The 24,155-nt window shown below is 45.3% G+C and overlaps 1 long non-coding RNA gene across 1 annotated transcript; it reads right to left on the minus strand.

Annotated features, from left to right (window-relative positions):
* Positions 1-19,155: 19,155 nt before the first annotated feature.
* On the minus strand, positions 19,156-23,774 carry LOC107133117 (uncharacterized). The gene is made up of 2 exons (XR_001501836.3): positions 23,148-23,774; positions 19,156-19,966 (listed from the first exon to the last, which is right to left on the minus strand). It is a non-coding gene; the product is annotated as an uncharacterized lncRNA (long non-coding RNA).
* Between the last annotated feature and the right edge of the window lie 381 nt (positions 23,775-24,155).

Consider the following 24,155-nt stretch of genomic DNA (forward strand, 5'->3'; position numbering starts at 1 on the left):
ATCATATGATCCTGCAATAACTCTCCTTAGTATTTACCCATATAAGTTGAAAACTTACGTTCATACAAATACCCTACACAAATATTCAGAGCAGCTTTATTCATAAATGCACGAACTTAGAAGCAACCAGGCTTCCCTGGTGGCTCAGACAGTAAAGAATCTGCCTGCAAAGCGGGTAAAAAGCTGGCCTGCCAATGCAGGGTTCGCTCCCTGGGTTGGGAAGATCCCCTGGAAAAGGAAATAGCAACCCACTCCAGTATTCTTGCCTGGGAAATCCTCTGCACAGAGAAGCCTGGTGAACCACAGTCCATGGGGTCGCAAAGAGTTGGATACAGCTGAGTGACCTACACACACACACACACACACACACACAGAAACAACCAACATGTCCTTTAATAGATTAATGGAAATGCAAACCATGAGACATCCAGACAATGGAAGAGTATTCAATGCTAAAAAGAAATGAGCTATTAAGCATGGAAAAACACTGGAAGAATTTTCAATGTGTATTGCTAAGTGAAAGAAGACAATCTGAAAAGCCACATATCTGGATGGTCCCAACTATAAGACATTATGGAAAAAGCAAAAACTACAGAGCCAGTGGAAAGATCATTGATTGCCAGCGGTTTGGGGAGGGAAGGATGAATGGGTGGAGCACAGGGGATTTTTAGGGCAGGAAAATTATTCTGTATGACACTACCATGTTGGATACATGTTACACATTCATCAGAACCCATAGAATGTACAATACAAAGAGTGAACCCTGATGTAATCCACTGACTTTGAAGTAGCAGTAGTTACTCAGTCATGTCCAATTCTTTTTGACCCCATGGACTGTAGCCTGCCAGACTCCTCTGTCCATGGAATTCTCCAGACAAGAATACTGAAGTGGGTTTCCATTCCCTTTTCCAGGGGATCTTCCCAATCCAAGGATCGAGCTTGTGTCTCCCACATTGCAGGCAGACTCTTTACTATCTGAGCCACCAGGGAAGCCCCCAATACACTGACTTTAGTTAATGATAAATATATCAGTATGCATTTTTCAGTTGTAACAACTTATCACACTAATGCAAGATGCTAATAGGGTATATGGAGATGGCTGAGGAAGTACATGGAAACTTCTCTATAAACCTAAAATTGCTATTTAAAAAAAAAAGTCTATTTCCTTAAAAAAATGGAAATAGAACTGCCATATGACCCAGCAATCCCACTGCTAGGCATACACACCGAGGAAACCAGAATTGAAAGAGACACAGGTATCCCAATGTTCATCACAGCACTGTTTATAATAGCCAGGACATGGAAGCAACCTAGATGTCCATCAGCAGATGAATGGATAAGAAAGCTGTGGTAAATATACACAATGGAATGTTACTCAGCTATTAAAAAGAATGCATTTGAATCAGTTCTAATGAGGTGGATGAAACTGGAGCCTATTATACAGAGCAAAGTAAGTCAGAAAGAAAAACACCAATACAGTATATTAACGCATATATACGGAATTTAGAAGGATGGTAATGATGACCCTATATGTGAGACAGCAAAAGAGACACAGATGTAAAGAACAGACTTTTGGACTCTGTGGGAGAAGGCAAGGGTGGGATGATTTGAGAGAACAGCACTGAAACATGTTTATTATCATATGTGAAACAGATCGCCAGTCCAGGTTCGATGCATGAGACAGGGCGCTCAGGGCTGGTGCACTGGGATGACCCTGAGGGATGGATGGGGAGGGAGGTGGGAGGGGGGTTCAGGATGGGGAACACATGTACACCCATGGCTGATTCATGTCAATGTATGGCAAAAACCACTGTAATATTATAATTAGCCTCCAATCAAAATATTTTTTAAGTCTATTAATTTTTTTTAAATGTGGAGAGTGAGGTGTATGCTTCTCACCAGATCTCCTGATGGGAGAATCACAGGCAGAGCCTAGTAATCATCACAGTTCAAATGCTCCCTAGATTAGAGCCCCACCCAGATGCTTGAAGAAGGAAGAAGGAAGCATGCAAATGGCAGACAGATTTAGCTGGTTTCTTTGCATGAGCAGAAACCCCATCAAAACATTAAACATCACTTTCTTCTCGGCCCCATAATATCACTCCAACCCCCGCCTCGACACCCTGCATCTTCACTCACCTGGACCGATGCTATTGCCAGACGCTGTTCCTCGAGTCTGTTCAGCACCACACATGAAGACCCTCAGCTGGCCCACCTGGCCCGGCGCTGACCCGTTCTGGGCAAGGCAGGGGGGCCACTTCTACACTCGCACCGTCCTCATGTCACGTGGGCCCGCAGGACACCAGGCAGCTTTTGGCCACAAAGACACACTCTTTCTATAGCCTCATCTACCTGAACTCCTGTGTCTCAATTTCAGATTCAGTTTTCACCAAAACATAAAGTCCAAGAGGGCAGGGAATGCTATTTTAACTGTTTTAATCCCTGATGTATCTCCTGCATCTAAAACAATGCCTCATTCATAAGAGGAGTGTAAAAAATATTTGTAAAAAAAAATGGATGAAGAAAAAAGGAAAAAATATATATGTATACATATACCTATTGTAAAAACATGTATTGAAATATATATTTTGTATATATACAAGTATGTTGTAAAAATAATAATTCACAAATATATTGTAAAAATATATATTGAAAATATATTTTTCCCTTTTTTATTCATCCACTTATATTTTTATTCATCCATATATTTTTTCCAACTGTTTCTTTTTTGAAAAATCTCTTTTTCTCTAAGATTATTTTCTTCCTATCTCTTTGCTGTTGAAATGGCTTTTTTCAAGAAATAGTGTTTGCCCCTGTGGGGAGGTACATTTATTTTTCATGATCATCCTTAGTACTTTTTCCTATCACCTGTTCAAAGAGATTGGAGGCAGGAGGAGAAGGGGACGACAGAGGATGAGATGGCTGGATGGCATCACTGACTCGATGGACATGAGTGTGAGTGAACTCCGGGAGTTGGTGATGGACAGGGAGGCCTGGTGTGCTGCGTTTCATGGGGTCGAAAAGAGTCGGACACAACTGAAGGACTGAACTGAACTGAACTGTTCAAAGAAATGCAAATTTTAAATAAAAATAAAGTAATTGAAGTCCTTGCTTTTATGATGGCAATTTTTAAATATAATTGCCAAAATTAAAAAAATTATTTGCAACCTTGGATTAATTTCCCAAATTTATGTAATTTGATGTTTGTTTTTAATAGCAAAACCCTCGAATCCCGCAGCACTGAATACAAGGCTTTGCACCAACTCGGCATCAAATATTTGATGAGTGTGGGAATTCCTGGCGGTCCAGTGCAATCCCAATGCAGGGTCACGGGTTCCATCTCTGGTCGGGGAAATACATCCCACATGCGACATGGAGAGGCCAAGAAAAAGAAAAATATTTGATGAGTGAGTGAATAGCCTCTAGCTTGAAACTCCTGAGGTTGGTGTAGGGACCTCAGAACAATGAAAATGTGCGTCGTGATGCGGTTAAGCAACCTTGTCGCTGGCGCTATACTCTAATGATTCCCCACGAGGCAGTGCCCCTGCACCCCTGGAGCCTCCCCAGCTGGGGGGCAGTGCGGGCTGGCAAGGTGGGCCCCCTGCCAGGATCCTGGAGCCCATGGCGCTGGGTGGCAAGTGAGGCTGTGTCTGCGTCAGGGTCGCTTGGGGCTTGTTCCAGGGCCACGGGATTGAAGTTGGGGTTGGGGGGGTATCATAGAGTCCGGCTGGAAAGACATTCTGCGAGACTTTCAGGCTGCTCTGCGCTCTCCCCCACAACCCCCTCCCCTGTATTCTCACCTACGCATCCCCGAGGCTGGCAGAGGGTGACCTTATTTAGAAATGACATATTTTCACGTGAGGTCACACTAGGGTTGGGGGGTCTGGAGGGGAGCTTAATCCAACACGACTGTTTTTTTCCAGAGGATGAAAACACCCTGTGAAGAAGCACACCCCCAGGAGAGGCTACGTGCCAGCCAGGACCGAGCGGTGAGCGCTGGGGCAGCGAGCCAAGGACCGCCAGTACCACCGTGCTGGACCAGGCCGCGCGCATGCGCCCAGGGCCCAGGGCGGAGCGGCCCCGCCCACCAGCGCCTCGGCTTCAGGAAAGAAGCTGGGCTTGCTGGGTCACCCAGTTCTTTGTTAAAACAGCAACTCTAAGAAATGGGTGCAGGTTTGAAATGTTAGATTTCTCCACTGGCTGACAAGCGAGCCTGCCAATTCTTTGTTTTGTCTTATTTTTGACCTTGCGGGTGATGATATAATTTGAACTCCATGTATTGATGGGGCGCTGTGAGGTAAGTATCCCTTTATTGCTATGCTTTATTATTCCCCCTCAAATCTCCCACACCTAGGCCACGGCTGCTCGCATGACACCCACAGGATCTAAGGCGGGGGTGGGGGTGGGGTGGTTCCCAATTGACCAGCTCTTTCTTGGTCTTCAACTGGGAGGTGGGGGGTACCCCGCAGACCAGGTTCAGATGCAGGCTCGGATTCCGCAGGTCGGGGCACCTGAGCCTCTGCATTTCCAGTGAGGTCACTGATCACCCCGATGCTCTACTGTTGGTCACTCCCAACAGGCCTGGAGTACCAGAGGGCTTTTAGTTCCCGGCCCATTGGGGTCAAACAGGAAACTTTGGGCTCCTTTGAGAACAGCCAGGCTGGATGGAGGAATGTATGAACAGGCTTCCCTGACATGCATTGGGTCAGGGGGTACAGAACCCTGCCAGCTCTGGGACACTCCCTGCCTCAGTGACAGGGGACAACGTCCCTTCTCCAGGGTTATTTATCTTTATTGCCAGTCTTATCTTTTAGATTCCAGTTTACTGATGAAGACAGAGTTAGAATCCCTTGCATGAGATGGAGGAGATTTTGTTATCAGCGCCACAGTTTCCAGCTTGTCATTACCTCTGATTCCTCTCTGGGATTTCAAAGCCCTTCCTAAATCCAGCTCCTTGGAGCACTTAAAATAAAGATGCTTTAATAATAATACAACTTGCAATATTTCAATCAAGTCATAATTGATAAAGAAATCTACATTGTTTTCACCTGTCCAACATCTACTTGTTGTAGGGACGTTTGAACTCCCTTCTTAGGAGTGATGGTGGGTGGGATCAAATAGAAGACAGCGTTGCTTTTTTATGTTAACATTTGACAGTGTGAGAAATGGACTTTGTCAAATTAAGGACTGCCTTACCAATGCATCAGAAGCATGCATCTCAAACAAGTTTTAGTTCCTTCTGATGACACAGCATTAAATTGAACCGTAACCCCGCTTCATCATTACGAAGAAGGGCAGAACAGTGAGAGGCCCTTCTGTCCCGGACGGCCTCTGTGCAGACAGCCCTCGGATGGCATTTCTTTTGGGGCTTTTGTTACTGTGAAGGAAGCCTTTTTACTTCTGTCGCATGATTTGACACTGAAAATTATTGAAAAGAACAAAACCAAAGCCATGATGAAAATAAAAAACAACCCAATGTGTTGTGTATGTGTATCATTTGTATGGCTGGGACCGGTTTTATTGTTTTTGGAACTATTACAAGACTTCTGTTAAACATGTTAAATGTTAAGAGGAAACAGACTCTTGGCAAATGTGGAAAACCAATTACAGAAAACGTCTCTGCTGGAGATGGAGAAGCACAGGGAGGGACAGAGGAACACGTGCCCCCGCCCTTCTCCAACTGCTCAACACACACAGATGATGCGGTGTCTTGAGAGAAAATACAACTGTTACGTCGTTGCCTTTACTTTTACATTTACAGTAAAATGACACTTCTCAGTTCAATCTACTTGTAGTGTTGTAGAGTATCACATACAGTTACTTTTCTTAAGGTAAATCTGATGTAAGAGAAGTAGTGTTTCCGAAATAAATAACTAGAGTATGACTATTTGCTCTACAAAAGAAAAATAAAAAGCCTCACCACTAATAAATCAAATTATCTTAAATTTTAAACATTTGAATTAGAAATATTAATTTACTCAAGTTTTGAGAGCATGTCTGTTGTATACAGTGTGAGCATGCTATCATGTGAATATTAATTGTAAGATATAATTGGGCTTCCCAGGTGGCGCTAGTGGTAAAGAACCCACCTGCCAATGTAGGAGACAGATGCGGGATCAATCCCTGGGTGGGGAAGATCCCCTGGAGGAAGGCATGGCAACCCGCTCCAGGATTCTTGCCTGGAGAATCTCATGGACAGAGGAATCTGGCAGCCCATGGGGTCACACAGAGTCAGACATGACTGAAGCGACTTAGTACGCATGCACACATACTTATACTTGAAATAAATGATTCTTCAATTTTGAATTGATTAAAATTTGAAGAGCTAGAAAGCTGATATCCCGAATGGATCAATCAAGGAGACAAAACCTTTTCATCTGGGATCTAGCAGCAGTTTCTTGATGTTCTTCATGCGTTCCACACTCTGCTAAGCTCCAAGGTACACAGGTGAATAAAACGTGGTCTCTTGATTTCAGGGAACCTCCATCTTGGAATGGTAGGACATTAATTCAAACGTGATGCAGTCAGTGAACAGGAGAGACAGCCCATGTGGAAGGCACGCAGAATGTATTCATAGTGTCTTTGGGACAGAGCGGTGGACTTGAGGGTCCAAGTATGTGGGGAAGAGGAGGAGGAGGAGTTTACTGTGGGAGAGAGAAAGGATACAGAAAGGGCCAGGTACAGGCTACACTGGAGGAGTGGGTTGGGGCCAGGTCCTGATGGATGTGGGAGGCGGGAGAGAATGGAGGGAAAAAGAAGCACACTCATTTGGGCTTTTTGGAAAGACTTTTAAGAAGTACGTGCAGGGGGCTTCCCTGGTGGTCCAACAGTTAAAAAGCCGCCTTGCAATGCGAGGGACACGGGTTCAATCCCTGATCCGGGAAGACCCTTCATGCTGTGGAGCAACTAAGCCTGTGTGCCACAACTGTTGCGCCCACACCGTCTAGACCCCACACTCCGCAACAAGAGAAGTCACCGAAAAGAGAAGCCCGTGCACCGCAACTAGAGAGTAGCCTCCTCTCACTCCAACTAGAGAAAGCCTGCATGCAGGAATGAAGACCCAGCACAGCCAAGAATAAATAAATAAACAAATAAAAAGAAGTGTGGGCTGACTGAAAGGACTTGCCGACAAGGAAAGGCACCCGGGGACTAGCATCCCCGTGTAGGCTGCGGGTCCCAGGGAGAAGGCGGCATTTCCAGAATCTGGCTGTGCGCTGGAGCCCAGGAAGAGACAGTGGCCATATGTGGAATGCTAAGAAGTACTAGGACAGGAAGAAATGAGAAAGTAGGTAGGGCTTCCCTGGTAGCTCAGCTGGTAAAGTATCCTGCTGCAATGAAGGAAAGCCCGGTTCGATTCCTGGGTCAGGAAGTTCCTCCGTAGGGAACTTCCTTCTATCCCTGTAGAAGGAATAGGTTACCTACTCCAGTATTCTTGGGCTTCCTTGGCAGCTCAGATGGTAAAGGATCTGCCTGCAATGCTGGAGACCTGGGTTGGATCCCTGGGTTGGGAAGATCCCCTGGAGGAGGGCATGGCAACCCACTCCAGTATTCTTGCCTGGAGAATCCCCACGGACAAAGGAGCCTGGCAGTCTGCGGTCAATAGGGCTGCAAAGAGTTGGACACGACTAAGCACAGCACAGGGACTTGTTAGTTATCTAACAACAATTGTAATGTGTAAAATATTTTTCTTAATACTTGGATTTGAGAAATATCAGACAGTAATAGCTTAATTATGGACGTTTGTTAAAAAAAAAAAAAAACGTAAATAAAAAGACAAGCACTGGCTAATAAGAAGCCAGATGATCTCTGTGGGGCCTGCAGAGGGTCTCCCCTGCCTCTCTGGGCACCTGAGCTGTTGAGACACTGATGGTGGCTGTGCCTGTCACCCGCTGGTGGCAGTGAGACTCAGTGGGTTGGGCTTGTCGGGCACTGTGCTGCCCTGCATGCTGCTCACTTGGGGGGCTTCCCTGCCAGCATTTCGCTGGAGACAAAGGAGGCCTGGTGACCAAGGACGAAGAGTGGGGAGTGCTGCCACGGGTGCTGGGGGGGAGTGGAGGACAGCTGAATGCAATCTTTTTTATGCTGCTCAGCCCCCAGGTACATCAAATCCTAACACTGATCCTTCATCACAAAAGTTAAACAGACTTAGCCAACTCAATTTCCTGTGATAATGAGCATCAGAAATCACATGGATTAATGAACCACAAATGATCCCCTTCAGAATAATTTTATTGCTAATTTCTTAACCCTCCTGATACAAGCCCTTGGAAGGAGTGATGGCCAGAATTGAGGCAGGCTGCCCACTCTCCCCGTCCTGGGCAGAGCTACAGCTGAAGATAGCAATGGCCACTAACCATGGAACCAGTGCCTCCACAGAGCAAGGTAAATGTGAGGACATTTGATTGTCTTCTGCATCCTTGATTGTCATTAAGGATATGCCACTTTTCAGCTAAAGGTACAGACTGAAGAAAAAAGGCAGGGGAAAAAAGTCTTAAAGGTACAGCCCTTTGCTTCAGCTTTATGCTACTGAATCCCCCACATTCCTGTCTTGCATTCTTTTTATTTAAAATATGTTTCTACTTCTTACTGTTGGCTGCATCGAGTGTAAGTTGCAGCACTCAGGCTCTTCATCACAGCACAGGGGCTTAGTTGTCCCGTGGCATGTGGCTCTCAGTTCCCCGACCAGGAATCAAACCTGCATCCCCTGTATTGGAAGGTGGACTCTTCGCTGGACCACCAGGGAAGTCCCTGTGTTGCATTCTTGATTCCTTCTCCCTTCACTATCTTCTGAAGGACTGGCTGATTTGTAAGCATTCAGACACTAACTGAATGACTGAACACCCTAGATCTATTCTGAGACTGACCAGTTAGATGTAGCTAACACAGCCAATAGGTATTAAGGGGGTCCTCAAAGAATTCACCTGCCAATGCAGGAGATGCAGGAGATGCCAGTTCGATCCCTGGGTTGGGAATATCCCCTGGAGGAGAAAATGGCAACCCACTCCAGTATTCTTGCCTGGAGAATGCAATGGACAGAGGAGCCTGGTGGGCTATAGTCCATGGGGTTGCAAAGAGTCAGACATGACTGAAGCCATTTAGCACACAGCATGAGAAGCAGTATGTCTGAAAGAAGAAAGAGAGAAGAAAAAGCAAAAGACAGAAAAGCAAGAGGGTGAGGGGGCTTGCTCATGTGCTATGTCCGTGTCTGTCTGTAAGAGAACAGGAGATGGAAATCTGAGTGAAGTTTTCTCTTTAAAAATGACAGGGATGCTTGACTTTCGGTAGCAAAGTAAATACGGGTGGCAATGTTGTATCTACATGGCCACCCAAAAGATGAATGAAAGGGCTAAAGAAAAAGTATTTAAATGTATAACTGTCAAAAAGAACTGATAAAAAATGAATAATAATATTCATAGAAATAATTAAGCCTATCTAGTGAGTGACAGAGCCAGCAGCTTTGAGCAGACTCAGGATTTTAGGCCTGAGTCCCAGCTCTACACCCACCAACTACCTGACTTTGGACAAGCTACCCTACCTCTAGAGCTTCAGTTTCCAAATCTTTAAAATGGGGGTAATTATACCTGCTCCCAAGGTTTTTGTGAAGAGGAAAGAAGATATTTAGGACAGGTTTGGCATAGACCAAGTGTTCCATAAACATTACCGCTCTATACAGACGAGCCTATAGTTACACATCAAATATCAAAGCAAAACTCTGAAGGAAGAAACTTGCTGGAAGAGTCTCAAACATCTTTGGTAAAACATTTCATGCCTTATAGACTGTATCATATTATTTGCTGCTTGTGTTGCACTCAGTTTAACCTTTAAATTTTAATAACTTTTAAAAATTATTGGAGTGTAGTTGCCTTATAATCTGTTAGTTTCTGCAATGCAGCAAAATAAATCAGCTATGCATATGTATATATCTCCCCTCTTTTTTAGTTTTCCTTCCCATTTAACTCACCACAGAGCAGAGGTCCCTGTGCTACACAGTATGTTCTCATTGGTTATGTTTTATTCCTAGTATCAATAGTGTATGTCAATCCCAGTCCCCCAGTTCTTCCAGCCACCTCTTCCCCCTTGGTATCCATACATTTGTTCTCTCCACGCCTGTATCTCTGTGTCTGCTTTGCAAATAAGATCATCTATACCATTTTTCTAGATTCCACATATATGCATTAATATATATTTGTTTTCCTCTTTTCTAACTTACTACAATCTGTATGATAATATCTAGTAAAATTTAGTAACTGTTAAGTAAAATTCATTTAATTAGAAAAATCAACAAATGCTAGAAGTTTAAATGATCAAACGTAAATTTGCTTCACTGACAGACATCCACACAGTTATTCATGTTTAACTTCTGGAGACAGCTAGAGTCTTTATACTGATGATTTTTGCTTTTTCATTTCTTTTTTACCATGGGTGAGGGTGAGGAGCCTGCAATAATTGTCATTTGAGGAAGCTGCAACAATGTTTCAATATCTTGCTTTTATTTCTTCCTTTCTCAATATTTCTTCCCTTTTCCATACCAAAAGGGAGGGCAATATCAAATTAATATAATTTTGAGGAAAGTCTGTAAACTAAATTTATTTAACATCAAATCTGGTTTAGTGGAAATCCCTCTATTAAGGAATGAGGTCATGTCTCTTGCAATGAATCATGCCCATTAAATTTATCTTCTTTCTGGATACCTTCCTTTCTTCATTTTGTTATTTCCAAGTCTCTAATTCTTGTTGATTGCTCAATTAAATGGAAGCACTGATTTTTTTTTTTTTTTTTTAGTTTTGAAAAGGGCATGAAACTCAAGCTACAAAATATTATTTGTATCAACGTATCTGCTTTTAACTCTGCAATAGTATTTCCTATCCAGTTTTTTTAAAAGCAAATACTGATTTTATTCAAAACTCTCCAAATGTTTTCTTTTCTGCATTGATTTTTTCATGTGTGTCTTCTTTCTTTTGCCTTCTTCTGACTGTTTTGATACTGAAAACAAAATAGGAAAGATGGTTGTTCCCTACTATAATATTCATTGCCCAGAAAACTTACGGGAGAATGAAAGGAAACCCTGCTCTTCACGTTGGCTAATAACTGACTCATCTCCATACATTTCTCTACTGCTCATTTTCCTTGATGTCAAAATTACACACTAAAAGATTACAGCTCCACTTAAATAACTCCCACTTATTTTCATAGACAGTCCGAGGAGAACTATAATCTTCTCAAGGATTCTTCAAAAGGTCTAGTCTATTCCCAGGCCTTGAAATATGTTCCAGTACATAGAATATATCAGGATTTTACGCCTGAAATCAGTTATTTTAACAATGGAAGCAAACTTGGAAATCTACCAGCCCCATATCCTCTTTTTAACGTGTAAGGAAACTAAGACCCAGAGAAGTTGTACTGCGTAGAAAAGAATTATTTCACAAATATATGTGTATATATCATCTATACTGCTTACATTTTTATAAAGAATATCACATGAATCGTCATAGATACTAATTAAGGGGATCTTGAAGACAAAACTAAGCGGTTTTTTTATAACATTTGGCCCTTTTCAATTAATATTTTTAACCTTAAAGGAAATCTTTATGGCAACACAAATGATTTTATTTCCTAGAGGAGATGATTTTGTGTTTTGAAACAGCGCCTTTACTCCAGATTCAGATGCCGTGACCTCGTATAAGTTCGGTTTCCCACCCGGGTTCCCCCCTGGGCGGGGACTGCGGGCCGCCCAGGCCCCGCTCGCACCCATCTTGCCCAGTGCCCGGGCGGCGGCGGGGACAGCGACGGCCGCGACCAGACAATGTCCTGCATTCACGGCGGCCTCGGCCAATCACAGGCCGGCGCCTCCCGGCCCCGCGCGGCGCCACCGGCCACGCTCGGGCCGGAGGAAAACCTGGCCTCCGGGCGGCCATCTGCGGCCATCCTGGGGCCGGACGCCGTGCCCCGCCTGCGCCCCGGCCTGGAGCAGCGGGCCCGGGGCGGCGGACCCCGGGGCAGGGGTCGCACTCGGAGCGCAGGACGCGCCTCCCCCTCCGGCTCGAACGCGGTGCTGTCCCTTTAAGACGAGCCTCCTCCCGGGCCGAGGAGCGCGTCGGCGGCCCTGCCGCGGGGGGCAGCGACATCCGGGCTACCGGGCTGGCGACGACGACGGCCCCTCGGGCAGCTCCCAGCCTCTGCGGGACGCCCGGCTGGCCGCGGCTGGGGGGGGGGGGGCGCTGCCGGGGAGGGAGGGGCGGGCTTCAGCGCCACGTAAGGCCCCGGCCCGGGTGAGCCTCGCCGCCGCCCGCCCCCACCTCGCGGTCGCCGGAGCTTGGACGCCGGGGCCCGGCACGCGGGTCACGGACGCTTCGCCCTCGGGGCCGCGCTTCGCGCGCCCACGTCGGGCCCGCCCCACCTCCTGCGCGTGCACGGGGGGCGGGGCGCCGAGAAGTCAGCCAATCAGCGGCGGCCGACCCGGGACCGCCCCTGGAGTCCTCGCGGGGGGCGGTGCGGGAGGCAGAACTTCATGGGGGGCGCGGCGCGGGGCGGCTGGCGGGCGACCCGGGAGTGCGGTCTGGCGGAGGAGCCGGACACCGAGCCTACCGGCTCCAACTCGGCAGCTCCGCGGAAGTGAAAGGGAGGGAGCGGCGGGGAGGGGCGCGGGCGGCGCGTGAGAACCGGCGCGGGCGGGAGGAGGGGGGCGGTGCCGGGAGCAGGTGGTGCAGCCGGAGGCGGGGGAGGAGAGGGCGGGCGCGGGGGCGAGCAAGCAAGTCCCAGAGATAGAGAACTAGGGATGGACGTGCAGAGTTAATGAGCGTGAAGCCAGAATCTGTCAGGGCTTATTTATGCAGCACGGAGAACTTGAAGAAGTTGTGCACTCACTGGTGAGATGCGTCCTAAGATTTTCCTCTGTCCGCGTTTTTCTAAAGTGGGTACAGATTTTTGATATCTGGTAAAGTTTATTAAAATTGAAAGTTGATCACTATTTTATCATGGGAGTTGGGGGCGGGGAAAAAGAACAAAAGGCATTTTAAAACTAATTTCTGCAATCTCTTCTACCGAAAATTTGAGAAAGAATGTATGTTTCTGCAGTCAAGACACACTGAGTTAGTTTTTAGGGTAGAATAGGGGGTGTATGCCGACATGAACAAACCCACACCTCGAAGTCTCATTTTCCTCACCTGCAAAATGAAAGCCATGACCTCTACTTAATCTCGTAGATGTTTTGTCGTTCGATGCGATCGAGGAAAAGTGGAATTTTGTCCGGTCGCACTGGAGGGACCGCCCTGGGCAGCTGTCCCAGGCCACCTTCTCCCCCCAGATGGTCTCGTCCCCTCGCAGAGCGTCGTCCTGCTCCAGCCCACCTCGTCCTGAGGTCCAGGTGTGGGTAATCTGGGAGCCTCAGAAACGTCATCTGGGTGTCCTACAAAGAGCTCGGCATCTCCCCTCCAAACATGCCGCGTCTCCCATCTCAGCAGCTGCATCGCTGCAGCTCGGTCGTCAGCCCCTCACCCCATCGGCGAGTCATTAAACCCCTGGGCCCGCTTTACTTCCGTACTTCTTGACGCCTGTTTGTCGCTGCTGCCCTGCTCTGGCTTCCTCCACGCAGGCCACCGGCGTCTCCCACCTGGGTTACCGTAGTTACCTGCTCACTCATTTTCCTGTCCGGTGGTTTTGCCCCACCCACATCTCGATATTGCAGCCACATAGATGTTTTATTGTAAAGTGCCACGTGTAATCTCTTAGGGGATGTTTGTCACCCTCAGGATAAAGTCCTATCTCCTTAACTTCTCTTTATAAGGCCCTCCTAATCCTGTCTCCTGCTAGATCTCTCACCACCGGCCACTCTTCCCACCCGTCCTCAGTTCCAGCCTACCTGAACTGCTTTCAAATTCTCTAAATGTGCCCAGTCTGCTCTGGTTTCTGCAGCCCTCCCTAGTTTCCTTCTTTTCTGAGAGCTGGCTTCCTGCCTTTCCCTCACCTCCTTCCCCAAAGTGTGAAATAATTAGGGGCGCCCACTGCACCCCTGTCTCTGCAACAAACTATAGCCCTTTCCTGTGGTGGCTTGTCGTCCGAGCAGGGGCTGTGTGGTGCTCAACATTGTTTCCAGTTCCTAGGAAGATCCTGGCAGTAGTGGTCGGAGCCAGTGACCCTTTTAGAACACACAGTGAGGGGCACAGGAAGCCGATAGCCTTAGGTGTCTACTGACTGATTCATTTTATATTGCTGAGTTTTTCAGTTTTGAATTCCTCTTCTCTTAGTTAAAGGTTTCTTTATAAGAGTAACATTTAAAAAAAACAATAGATTTTACTTAAACCGTGATTTTTTTGTCACAACAATAAATCTCTTTCAGCAGAAATAGTGTGTGTGGTTTATGAAATGAAATTCATGGCCAGTGGCTGCCGTTCAATGCAAATAGGCAGAAATGGGTTAAATGGACTCATTTTACACTCAGACTCTGAATCTAAGCTGAAAGTAATGCCCCAGTAATGATTGAGGGAAGGCATGGAAAGAAAGAGTATTAAGCTGAGAGTTTTGGTTCCTTGTTTATTATTATTAATTAAAAAAAATACCATTAGCCATATATTAAGAAATTACTGATACTGACTTTAAAAAAAACAACTCCCGATACACCTAATATTTTTCTTTTGCTTACAAGAAATGTCCTCATAAGAAACTGAAATTCTCATTTCCTTGTGCTTGAAGCTCACAATACTAACATATGTATGTTTAGATATGTAGTATTTCTGAACCCCGCCCTGCCACACACTTTCCAATAAAGCTCAACAAGAATTCTTTGTTGAGAGATGTAATATTTGGAGGGGAGGATAGGGGAATAAATCTTAAGTACTGCAGATTGTTTCCCTGCAGCCTTACTCTGAAGGAGATCCTTGTTGGTTTTCTCATTACTGTACAACTAGTCTGTTGATTCTGTTACACCTTGGTGGGAGGGAGGGGCGTTCAGTAAGAAATAAACATTTTTCAAAAGAAGGGAGGGTAAGCTTATTTCTTTAATAAAATAACAACAAAAAATCAATGAAATTATATAAAAATAAAAGTAATGTATTTAAAGTATTTAAAGGAGAAAAAACATGTATTATAATTATTTACTATTTCTACACAAAAGTATTCTCTCAGCATGTATCAGATCTGTTTATGGGACTCACCAAATAATTATTATAAACAAATGATAAGGGTTTAAAAAATGTGAGAGAAATGGCTTCTTTTGCATATGTCAGCTTGGGTAATTTTGAGTTTAGAAAACATTTTATTTACTGTGATTTAGTAAAAATCCTATATTTTACTTACATTTTAGTTAGTTCTGTTTTTCAGTTTTTAAACCTTAAAAAAAAATCTTATTTCCAAACTATAGAATGGTAAAGGATTATTAAGAAACGGTTTATAGTGAAACATTTTTTACAAATAGCTACTTTTAAGAGGGGATTCCCTGCAGTGGTCCAGTGGTTAAAGGTTCTGCATTTTCACTGCTGAGGGTGAGGGTTCAATCCCTGGTTGGGGAACTAAGATCCTGAAACCTGCACAGCATGACCTAACAAAAGTAAATAAATAAATATAAAGAACATATCTACAACAATATACATTTCAGCCTTATTTAAAAATGTCAAGCCTGATTAAGTGACGTCTTGAGAGAATCACACATTGAGGCTGAGATCTAAGATTGCCATTTGCTACATTTGTTGGTTTTAGCAGAGATTTCAACCAATCAGGGCAGTCAGCTCAGCAGAGATATGCAGACAGTGATGACCAACAGGTAGCAAAGAGGAGAGAGGGTGGGATTTGGAATTAAAAGACTCAGGTCTAAATCAGATAGCCTTGTACCTTCTGCAAGTTACATCTGAGACCAAGGGTCTACATTTATAAATTAAGCAACTATTTGTCATTTTGACCACTGTGTCTGTGAGGATCATGTGAGGATAATGTATCCTGCCAGCCTTGAAATACTAGATAACTCATAGTTCCTGCTACTGTCCTATACATTCTGTTTTGTCATTGGAGACATTTGATTTTCACGGAAATAATAAAATTATATATGAATTATGTATGTGTGTGTATGAAAGTGAAAATGTTAGTCCATGGAATGACCTCATGGACTGTAGCCCACCAGGCTCCTCTGTCCATTGGATTCTCCAGGCAAGAATGCTGGAGTGGGTTGCCATTTCCTCCTCCAGGGGATCTTTCCAACTCAGGGACTGAACCCGGGTCTCCCATGTTGCAGGCAGATTTTTTACCATCTGAGCCACCAGGGAAGCCTATATATATATGTTGCATGTTAAGTCACGCCAGTCGTGTCTGACTTTGTGACAGTGGACAGTAGCCCACCAGGCTCCTCTATCCATGGGATTCTCTAGGCAAGAATACTGGAGTGGGTTGCCATGCCTTCCTCCAGGGTATCTTCCCGACCCAGGGATTGAACCCATATCTCTTATGGCTCTTGCATTGACAGGCAGGTTCTTTACTGCTAGTGCTACCTGGGAAGCCCCTCTCTCTCTGTCTCTCTCTCTCTCTCTATATATATATAAATGCATGTATATACATATATATGTATATATATATATATAAAGGAAATAAGTTACTTTTTCATAAACTGTGACTCCTCAAGGAGGATTTATATATGCTTGCATTTATCTGTGGGTAATAGCTGATATCAGAGACAATTGGGATACCCTGTATAAAAAACAATCCTTGTAGTAAGGTACAGAGGATGCTGGTGTGTCTAGAATTTGTGGTACTCTATGTAGAATGCAGGAGCAAGGTGATATGTGTGTGTGAAACTAATAAAAATGGACAAAGGAAAATAAGGCAGATTATTAATTAAGTTCAGTTCAGCTCACTTCCTCAGTCGTGTCTGACTCTCTGTGACCCCATGGACTGCAGCATGCCAGGCTTCCCTGTCCTTCACCAACTCCTGGAGCTTGCTCAAACTCACGTTCATCGAATTAGTGATGCCATCCAACCATCTCATTCTCTGTCGTCCCCTTCTTCTTCTGCCTTCACTCTTTCCCAGCATCAGGTCTTTTCTAATGAATCAGTTCTTCACATCAGGTGGCCAAAATATCGGAGCTTCAGCTTCAGCATCAGTCCTTCTAATGAATATTCAGGACTGATTTTATCTCTCTCTCTTTTTTTTTTCTTTTGAAAAAAAAAAAAAAGTATTTATTTGGCTGCACTGGGTCTTAGTTGTCTCATGTGAGTTCTAGTTCCCTGACCAGGGATTGAACCCAGGGTCACTGCAATGGAAGCATGAAGTCTTAACCACTGGACAACCAGGGAAGCCCCAGTGAAGCTATATCTTGTCTGGTGTTCACTGTCAAAGGCTAAAGAAGGAAGATATTCTTCAATGACAGTATTTATTTATTATTATTTACCCATGATAAACCTGGAGAATAAAGTAGCAAAATGGCAACCAAAACACTTCTATATCCTTGACTCCTTCACCCAAGTTTGAAATATTTGGCCAGTGGTTAATTATCCTAGGTTTGACTGAAAACTTTCATGCAGAAAGCTATAGTGCATGTGATGTGGGTGGTTAAATAAACACAAGATGTATTTTCTCTCAAGGAAGAATTCTGAGAAAGAAAAGAAACAGAGACCTAAGATGTTTGTGAATGAGCCTGCACTCTGCCTGGGAAGGAGGCTGGGTGGGCAACTTCCCGCTGCTTCTAACGGAGCTCCCCACCCCACTCCCACCCCCCCACCCCCTGCCCCCACCAAGCAGAGGAGGCATCTCCTACATGAATACCCTACACTCGCCCTGTATTGTTCCACCCTCAGAGTCTCATTCTCTTGGGTCCTAACACTATCCATTTTCTGAAGTTGCCTGTTAAAATATAAATCTCCCTGAGAGGGGTGTCACTGGAACTGGGAGCTAACACCTACATAATCTTTTACCTGCTCAGCAGAGATGGTTCTTATCCTGCTGAGAGCAAGGAAGGGAAGAAGATGGACACATGAGAGCATGTGAACAGCCAAGGTGGAGAGGAAGGTCCCACAGAGAGGAGACCGAAGCACGCTGACAGTTTTACTGGGACAGTCCCTCCAGCTCTGTTTCTGTGCAGGTGTGACATCCTGCCATGGGGTTCCGACCTCTGCCCTCAAGCTTTCAGATCTCTGCATCTGGCAGTACCCATAGCTCTCGACTGTCATGAGGTTCAGCTGGATTCAGATTAGCTTTGTGGTAAAAATGGCACTAGAAGAAAAAGCAGTCTGAAGGTCAGAAGACCCTAGTTCTTTGGGACTTTGAGCTATTCAGACTTCAGTTGCCACATTTGCAAAAAAGAAGGAATGGATTCTGTTCCTATTCTGCTCTGGGTTTCATCCTCTCCCTGCAGACTTCTCTCCCAACTCTTTTTACTGTAACTAAGCCTCCACCACAGGTGGTAACAAACAAAACAAAACAAATGTGGTAGCTCCTAAAAGGTGGAAACAACCCGAATGTCCGGGGATGTGTAGATGAACAAATGTGGTCTCTACATACAATGGAATATTACTCAGCCTTAAAGAGGAAGGAAATTCTGACCCGTGCTACCGCATAGATGAAACTTGAAGACATTATGCTGAGTAATGTCTCATTCCATTTCACTGGAGGCCTCTGCTAATGCATGTTTTCGGGCTCTGTTTTGTCATGTCTCAGCCTTGTTCTGCATGAACAAACCTCATTTTTAACTGCTGTTTTTGCAGCCCTCCAAAAGTGCTATACTCCCTCAAGTCCAAGTGTTTGCACAGCAGATCCTGCTGCCTGGCACCCTACTTCTTCCCTCTTCTTTGTCTAACAGATCCTACGTGTTCCTAAGGGCTCAGCTCTGAGAAAGCTGGTGCTGACCCTTCCCTCAGGCTGTAGGAGGAGCCTATGTGCCCATGGCACCCCCTGCTTATTCCTCCCATCATATGTGTATTATGATTTTCCCACAAAAGGTCAGGGATTTTGGCCTCTTTATGGCATGCTCCCAATCTGATGCAGGCCTGACACAATAAACCTGTTGAATAAGTCACTGAATATACTTTTAAAAAATGCTTCAGTTCAGTTGCTCAGTCATGTCCAACTCTTTGCGACCCCATGGATTGCAGCACACCAGGCTTGCCTGTCCATCACCAACTCCCAGAGCTTACTCAGACTCATGTCCGTCAAGTTGGTGATGCCATCCAACCATCTCATCCTTATTTTTGATTTATTGCTTTATTTGGCTGTGCCAGGTCTTTGTTTCGGCATGCAGGATCCTTAGCTGTGACATGTGGCTTTGCGTTCCCTGATCAGGGATCAAACCTGGGTCCCCTGCATGGAGAGAGCAGAGTCTTAGCCACTGGACCAGAAGGGAAGTCTCCCCCTGAATATTCTTAAGAACACATTGTTTAAAAAAAAAAAAGTACTCATTGTTATAGGTTGGTCTAATCGATGATAATTTGGCTTATAATTTTATTTCTGTAATTTTGTTCTCTTCTTATAAATATCATGTCTTTATCTTTTATGTTATCTTTTTTTTTACCTACTAATTTTAATACTTGACATGTCAGTAGAGTCAGGCTTGGCAGCACATAACAAAAAATTCTCAGATAACATTAGCATAAACAAAATACAAGTTTGATCCCAATTCTGCAGAAGTTCAAGTACAGACAGTGTTGGGCTGATACCCATTTCACTCCAAATCTTCAGGGATTAATTCTCTTTCAGCTTCACTTGGCCATCCTGAGGCTGTCTTTGTGCTCCAAGACGGAGGCCGGGCTGGAATTCCAGGAAGGAATCAAGAAAGGGTGTAGGGTGTACAGCAGCTATCTTTCTGGAAGCTCCTCAGATGCTCACATACAGCATTCTTGCTCACATACTGCCGGGCAGCTTAATCACACGTAGCTGCAAGGGAGGCTGAGATACACAGTCTGTATTCCGAGCAGACATGTCCCCAGCTAAAATCCCACTGGTGTGGAAGAGGAGCAATGAATATCGGGGGACAAAAAGAAGGGGAGGCCAGACCTGAGTATAAAAAAGATACAAACATGTCAATACCATAATCCAGTTTAATCTAGATTTCAGATATATTCTTCCCAGCTCCTAATCTCCTTTGTTGAAAGGTCATGACATTTAGACTCGGGAGTTTTCACACTAAGCAAAGCCCTAAATTTCCAGGTTTTCTCCTTTTACCAGGTAATATGCTGTCCCCTTGTCCTTCATATGGGGCTCAGAGATGGGGCAGAGGGAGGTGGAGCTGAGGACTACCAGTGGAGAAAGGGCGCAGTAGTAACAAAGGCAGGATGTCACGTTTCAACACGTCTGGTCTGGCCCCTGTGTCTCCCGGGCCGGCTTGGCTTTGTCCTGTTTTTCCCTGGCTCGGCTCTCCAGGATGTGTTCCCAGCAATTCCCGACCTCCAGCACCTGCAGTTCCACCCCGGGAAGCTGGAGGTCTCTGCTCCTCCACGGGCCACTGTGGATGCTCCAGTCACCCTAGATGAGTCATCGGAGGCCACAGTCTCTGCCACCAGGCCAGGTGCAGATGTTGCCTGCAGGGGACCCCAGTCTGCACCACAAACCTGCTCTCGCTTGTCACCAGCCTCATAGCCTCAGCCACCAGCCCTGATGGCATGCCCCCACTCCCTGTTCTCACTGTCACTCTCCAAGCGTCTCCTTCTGATCTTTTCCCTTCCATTATTTTTCCTCCCTCCCAGTGCCTTTCGGGGTCCTCAGAAACCCTGATTGCTCTCATGGCTTTGTCCGGCTTTCATTCTCCACCTAACTCACTGTCAATCTCCTCCCCTGAATCTCTAACCTCCATCTCTTCTCTGTAGCTGAGGACTCTGCTCCAGGCTCAGCATCCTCCTCCCTTTTCCACAGGCTTCTTCCTCTCCCCGAGAGCCCCTTTTACTGTGAGAAAAGCCCCCCCTTTTTTGCTGCTCCATCCGTTTTCTTTCTTTCATCGCCAAATAAGGAAAAACACTTCACTTAGCCATTGCTCCCAGTGATTCATCACCACTCCTAACCCAGTTCCTTGTCATCAGGTGGCACACGCCACCTCTTTGTGGTCCCCGGTGAGCTCCAAATTACCTCATCCAATGAAAGTAACAGATTCCTTGATTGTAACATGACACTAACATCACTGCCCTTTCATTACAATTTTCTCTTGCCTTCCATCACGCTACATGCTCTGGCTGTTTTCTCACATTTCATGACCGCTCTGATCAGTGGTAAAACATCACTGCTTCCTTGGTGGCTTGGATGGTAAATAATCTGCCTGCAATGTGGGAGACCTGAGTTTGATCCTTGGGTCAGGATGATCCCCTGGAGGAGGGCATGACAACCCACTCCAGTATTCTTGCCTGGAGAATCCCCATGGACAGAGGAGCCTGGTGGGCTACAGTCCATGGGGTGGCAAAGAGTCGGACATGACAGTAACACTTCCAGTTTTCTGACCACACTGATCAGTGATAAAACATCAGTGCTAACAACTAATGTTTATGAGCACTTATTTTGTGTCAGGCAGGTCAGATGGTTTACACACATCATTTCCTCTAAAGCTTGTATTGACTCTGTGGAGGAGATGCAGTTATTACCCCCACTTTACAGATAAGGAAACTGAGGCTTATAGGCCTACAAAGGTCAACGATGTGCTCACAATGACAAAGCTAGTAAGAGTTAGAGCTAAACTCAAACCCTAGTTTGCTGAATTCCAAACCAGGAGGACGCTCTGGTTCTGTTCCACCTATTGTCCCTCATTTCCTGATTTCACCTTAAATATGAGACTTTCCCAGGCTTTTCTGTTCTGGGTTACCTGCTCCCCTGGGTATAGACACTTACTTTTAAAAGGAAATGTACTTCCACAGAGTGAGCACTCCATTTGTTTTTACCCTATTATTATGGAATGTTTAAACACAGAGAGAGACAGAATCGTGTAATGACCCCCTACCCTGTCCCCAGGTAACACCACCCAAGTCCAACAGTCATTCACTGATGGCCACTCTTGTTTTGTCTGTACCCCACCATTCCCCATGCCCCCCACCAGATTATTTTGCAGCAAATCTCAGAAATCATATCAGTTCATCTGTAAATATTCCAGTGTATTTTTAAAATGTTGTTGTTGTTTGGTCTCCAAGTCATGTTCGACTCTTTTGTGACCCCATGGACTGTAGCCCACCATGCTCCTTCTGTCTGTGAGATTTTCCAGGCAAGAATACTGGAGTGGGTTGCCATTCCCTTCTCCAGGGGATCTTCCCATCCCAGGGATTGAATCCATGTCTCCTGCGCTAGCAGGCAGTTTCTTTACCACTGAGCCACCAGAGCAGCCCTTTTAAAATGTAAGGGCCCTTTAAAAAGCCTTAACCATGAAAACATTAATATGTCTAAAAATGAAGAAGAATCCCATAATATCAGCAAATATCCAAGCAGTCACATTTCCTCAGTTGTCTCATAAAGTTTTTAAAGAGTTGGTTTGTTCTTTGTTCAGATCAGGATCCAAATAAGGTCCACACACGTCACTCTTTAATAAATCTCCCTTAATCATTGGATTCCTCTTTTTTCTTTTCCTACACCCCCATCTCCCACAATTTATTTGTAGAAAACACCCATTCCTTGGTGCCCAAAATCCACCCTGTGAATTTTGCTGATCACATCCCCCTAGGGTTGTTTAACACATCGATCCCTCCACCCATCCAAATTTCCACTAAACTATGGTCAGATGGAGAGGTGTGAGCTGATTCAAGTTTATTTTTCAGCAAGATGATTCTGTAGGTGAAACGATGTACTTCCATCAGGAATCTTCTTTATTTAGGTGGCTTCCAAGTGTGAATCCAGCTTCGTTCCTTTATCTTAGGCTAACTGATATTCGCCATTATCTCAAAATCAGCATGTCTAAAAACAAATGTATCTTCCCCCACACAAGCTTTCCCTCTTGACACCTTCTCTGTTTCTGCCATTTCTGCTGTCCTTGTAAATGTCTTGGGCTCCCAGTCTCAGGGCCAAACTTCACTCTCCCTTGGCTCCCATATTCAGTCACAAAGACCTGCAAGTTCTCTCTCTCTCTAGGGCGTTAGAACCCTTTCCCCTTGCATCTCACACCCATTGCCCTTGTCCAGGCTTTCAAACTATTACAATACCTGCCCCCCACCCCACTGGTCTCTCTTTCCTCAGTTCCATTCCATAAACTGCCATTGGACCAAGGTCATACCTGACATCTTCCTTCAGTGTTGAATATTGGAGCATCAGATAAACAATTACTCGAGCTCTGGAATAGGCAAAGCTTCTCTCTGAGAATAATCCTGGATTTGTCTCAAGGGACACCCGTGGCCCCACACTAGGGGAAAGGCAGAGTTGCCTGTCATCCTGGTGAAACTCTACTTGCTAGCAGCTTTCTCTGCTTTCCTGGTAGGACGTTCACACTTCTGTTTGTTGTTGTTGTTCAGTCACTAAGTTGTGTCTGACTCTTGGCAACCCCGTGGACTGCAGCACGCCAGGCTTCCCTGTCCACTATCTCCCAGAGTTTGCTCAAACTTATGTCCATTGAGTCAGTGATGCCATCAAACTGTCTCATCCTCTGTCACCCCCTTCTCCTCCTGCCTTCAATCTTTCTAAACAGCAGGGTCTTTTCCAATGAGCCGGCTTTTTGCATCCGCTGACAAAAGTATTGCAGATTCAGCATCAGTCCTTCCAATGAATATTCAGGGTTGATTTCCTTTAGGATTGACCGGTTTGATCTCCTTGCTGTCCAGGGACTCTCAAGAGTTTCAAACACTTGTGTTTGTCTGGTCCTAAAACATGTGCCTGGCTGTCGACCAGTAATACAGATTGGCAGCCACCTCGGCCCTGCTCTCACGTCACCCGCTGGCTGGCTCTAATTACAAGCCAAGCACACAAACACCCAACAACACAAAGAACTCCCAGCCCAGAGGGGGACGTTCAGAGAAAACTCCCTCAGAGACATGCTATCTGTCCACTCTTCCAAGAACTTCATTGAGTTAACCAGTGACCCTCTGCATCCTGGATGCCCTTCAACCAAGAGACTTTGAACATTATCCTGCTGATACTGCTCCTGCCCACAACTCACCATCTGTGAGAATTCCCATGTGACACTTTCTTGTAAAATTCAACAGAAAGAACTGGTATTCACAGAGCTGGTATACCATCCTTTCCATAGAAAAAGCTATGAGTTTATAGTTTCCCTTTTTATGCTGGTTAT

This window comes from Bos taurus, chromosome 14, assembly GCF_002263795.3.
Source record: "Bos taurus isolate L1 Dominette 01449 registration number 42190680 breed Hereford chromosome 14, ARS-UCD2.0, whole genome shotgun sequence".
Classification (NCBI taxonomy): Eukaryota; Metazoa; Chordata; class Mammalia; order Artiodactyla; family Bovidae; genus Bos; species Bos taurus.